Genomic DNA, 4,345 nt, shown 5'->3' on the forward strand with positions numbered 1-4,345 from the left:
CACAGGCAGGTGCAGTTATCATTGCTGAGCTTGACTAAGACCCACGCGTTTAGCTCTGGGAGCAGAAAAAAAATTACAGTGCAGTGGCTGGGTGGTTTAAACAGAGACTAACTTGTGGCTAGACTTCTCTGGCTCCAAATGTTGACTATATCAGTGCTGACTCTGAGCCCAGCATGGCTTTTTTTGCTGACGGGCTATGAGCACATAGCGCAGAATCCGTCACAAAGCCAGTTAACAGCATTTTCTACTCCCATGTATTAATTTCTAATTATTTCTAATGTAAAGTCTATGAAAAAGTTTCTGCTTTGGGAGACCTTGCTCTTTAGAAAGCCTTGGGCTGCAGTTCAGGCACAAACTAGTGACATTTTGGCATCCTGAGAGATCATTCAAAGCTGCTAAGGAAAAAACTTGTGCTATGCACAGTGCTCAGGAGGAAAACCTTAGGTCTAAAGCAGAGGGCTTTAAAAATGTTGCTTTTACCCCACATAAGAGCAGAGTCCAGCCTTCGGATCTGGGAACCAAGCACGAACTTCATCTTACTTCAGGCATATTTGGGGGTTGGATCTGGTCCATCTCCTCCTGCAAAAGAAAGGTTCCATTCTGATATGATTTTTCGCATGTGGTCCAGTAGAGCAAAGGGGCGTGCATGTCTCCTTGTGGGAAATGCTTTCCCTTCAGGTCCCTGTGGATGGATGGCGTGAGCCTCTGCGAGCAGGCTGTCAGCTGCAAGGAACCCTGTAAAAGGTGTCATTTTGGCTTTGGGGCATCCCCTTGCACGTGACCACTGGTGTCCCGTTTTGCCCTCCAGTGGAGCCTATGGACACCATGCATTGGGAAGGGGACGAGCGGTGTTTCTGCCCTGGGGGCGGTGGCACGGACGCAGCAGTGGGTGAGGGCAGAGGGCTGCCAGTGGCAGCGAGCGACAAAGCGGCTGTTCTTGGCGATTCAGCTAAAGCTGCCCAGGGTGCTGAGGCATCCCTGACATGGCTCCACAGCCACACAGCTGCTCTCTTCCACCTCCAGCTGCCCTGGGGCTAAAGCAAAGGGACCTCTGCTGCCCTTCAGAGCAAGGCTCAGGCAGGCACCAGGCACTCCCAGCTCACATTTTTAGGCCTTCCTTCTGTGGATTACAGATTTCCATGCACAACCCTGTTCTTTCTGGATGAGCAAAGGACAGGGCCATTGTCGTGGGCCTTGGCGCATTTGTGTTAAGCAGGTTTTGGGTAGGTGCCATGCACAGATGGATACAAAACATTTCAGCTGTTCCCTTGTCGTTTGCTGCAACAAAGGGACGCGATAATTTCACTGAACCTTGCTGATAGTGTAGAAAATGTTTCTCTTCTCTTTTAGCTGCCCTGGCCTTTTTTTCTTTCTTTTTGTTTTTTTTTTTTTAATATTTTTAATGCAGCATTATTCAAACAGGTTGGCTACCGACAACTGAGATCATGATGGCAAAGACAGTTTAAAAAAATATCATGAATTAATTATTTTCTCCCATGGCCGGCTGTATCACTTATCAGGCCTTCAATGGGAGCACTGGCCCAGCTCTTACCATGTGCACACTAATGGCTTGCTCCTCTATTATCCCTTTTGATCAGACACAGGTGGACAACAAGGCTTCCTCCTTGTCTGTTGAAAAAGGTGCACACTGTTGTCAGGGTGATTATATCTAATTACATCCTGGTTAATTATCAGACATGAATAATTATAGCAGAGCTAGTCTCCTCCAGAGATAGGTGCATCTTCCAGATGTCACACTGCAGTCTCCACAGGGCAATTTCCCGAGACCTTTTGTTGGGATGTGCCGGCTGCAGAAGGGGCTGCGGGGGAACCGCTGAGACCCACTGATGACCAAACAGCCCAGTGGCCTCTGCTTGCCCTCCCTGACCTTACAGTTAACTGGGCTGGGTCACTTTCTGTTATTTATACTGGTAATAGGGTCACGCATCCCTACAGCCAGGTTCAGTGCTTGTGTGGGGGCAGATGGATGAAGGAAAATACCCCTCCTGCTGCCACACAAACACTGGCACGTTGCTGGCCTGGCTACCGCCCAGCGCTTGAGCACAGCCATGTGCCACCACTGTCCCCTGTCCCCACGGCACTGTCCACCTCAGCCCAGCACAGGAGGTCCCAGGCCCTCTTCACAAAGTAGAAATCTGTTGTCTCCTGGCAGAGTCCAAACACGGCTCTAAACCCCCCCAACAAGAGTTCTTGTCACCTGAATTATTGTGCTGGCTTGGCTATCACAGCTAAGGTACTCCTTGTGTCTCTTCGTCTCATTTACTGGTTGACAGCTGATAGTTGGTAGATAGTTTCAGAGTATCATTTAGGCAAAACCTAAGTAAGGAACAAATACATAACATTTACCATTTACGTTAATAATAGCAACGCCTGTCTCCAAGTCCAAAGTTGGGAGGGCTGTTGGTGCATGAGCTTGTGAGGTTAATCGAAATGCGACCAGATCTCCTTCAAACACAATCCTGTCTTCAAATGTGTTAGAGAGCCACCTGTGGTGCAGATACTGAGGTGCCCGTTGTGCTGTGGGTATGTCAGTACGTGGCATTGCTCCCACTCTAGTGACATTTGCAAGATGTTTGGGTTTGCATGGCAAGGTTTTGGTGGCTGTGAGCTACAGGGGTGGCTTCTGTGAGAAGCTGCTAGAAGCTTCCCCTATGTCTAATGGAGCTCATGCCAGCCAGCTCCAAGATGGATCCGCCACTGGCCAAGTCCAAGCCCATCAGCCACGGTGGTGGCGCCTCTGGGATAATGTATTTAAGAAGGGGGGAAAGTTGCAGCGTGACTGGGTGACTGTAGCTGGGGAGAGGAGAGGGACTGTGTGAGAGCAGCAGCCCTGCAGCCCCCAGGCCAGGGCAGGAGCAGCAGGAGGGGCTCCAGGCCTGGAGCAGAGGTTCCCCCCCAGCCCGTGGTGAAGCCTACACTGAGGCAGGCTGTCCCCTCAGCCCCTGGAGCCCACGGAGGAGCAGATCCCACCCGCAGCCCGTGGGGACCCCACGCCGGAGCATGGGGATGCCCGCAGGAGGCTGTGACCCCGTGGGCAGCCCGTGCTGGAGCAGCTCCTGGCAGGGCCTGTGGCCCGGCAGGGACCCACGCTGGAGCGGCGTGTTCATGAGGGGCTGCACCCTGTGGGGGGACCCGCGCTGTGAGTGTGAGGGGGCAGGAGCGGCAGGGACAGCGTGTGGGGGACTGACCCCAGCCCCATGCCCCATGTCCCTGCACTGCTGGGGGGAGCAGGGAGAGAAACCAGGAGGAAAGCTGAGCCCGGGAAGAAGGAAGGGGTGGGGGAAGGTGTTTTTGAGAGGTGGTTTTATTTCCCATTATCCTACTCTGATCTGGTTGGTAATAAATTAAATTAATTTTTCTCCAAGTTGAGTCTGTTTTGCCCATGATGGTAATTGGTGCGTGATCCCCCTGTCCTTATCTCAGCCCATGAGCTTTTCATTATATTTTCTCTCGCCTGACCAGCTGAGGAGGGGAGTGATAGATAGACAGGGTATCTGGTGTCCAGCCAGGGACAGAAACCTGTGTCCCCAACCCTGCCCCCGTCCCATCCCAGAGTAATCCTCATACTGTGTCTTGGTGGGCTAGATCAGGTATCAGCAATTATCTCACACCCCATGTGTTCATATAGCCCATGCCGATGCCCTACTCCTCACCTGCAGCTGGTTCTGTAAGGTCTCCTCAGCCTGGCTCTAGCTGTTCTCTGAAAGATGTGACTATCTTTGATAACCTGAAAATAGCAGAATAATTTTTTAAAAACTTTATCTATTGGATTTGGTGTAACACGACTGCTTTCACTTCACAGGCTACTCCAGAGTCTGCACTGTGAACAAGAGCAATAAAGAAACCTGGCACAAGAAAGACCCTAGAAATTTACCTAAATAAATGCATGTTAAGCTTGCACAAGCTTATCAAATAACTTATATTAAAAACACTGAAATAGCTCATTTAATGCCATGATTGACTGGCTGTGAAGAGACATCAGAGACTTCTGTCATGTTTTCCTTGGTTCTTAACCCAAAATGTTACATCCTCATTGTCAAATAATGAAAAAAAAATGGAAGTAAAATAAAATAAAAAAAAAGTTATCAGCTTCCTTCTGCTAATTCTGATATTCTTTTAACAATATAAATGTCAGGCCTTACTTTGAGCCTTAGTATATCCTTGGGCTCAAAAGATCACCCACATTAACGTTTGAGTTTGGATCTGAGGTGTGTTTTTTACCCATTTCTCCCTGTTTCCCATGTACCATGTTTGGTTCACAGTGCGGAGTGTTCATGTCGATCAGCTGGTGCACTTCCACCGGGTGAAAAGAAACCACAGGACA

Source organism: Falco rusticolus, chromosome 6 (assembly GCF_015220075.1).
Source record: "Falco rusticolus isolate bFalRus1 chromosome 6, bFalRus1.pri, whole genome shotgun sequence".
Classification (NCBI taxonomy): domain Eukaryota; kingdom Metazoa; phylum Chordata; class Aves; order Falconiformes; family Falconidae; genus Falco; species Falco rusticolus.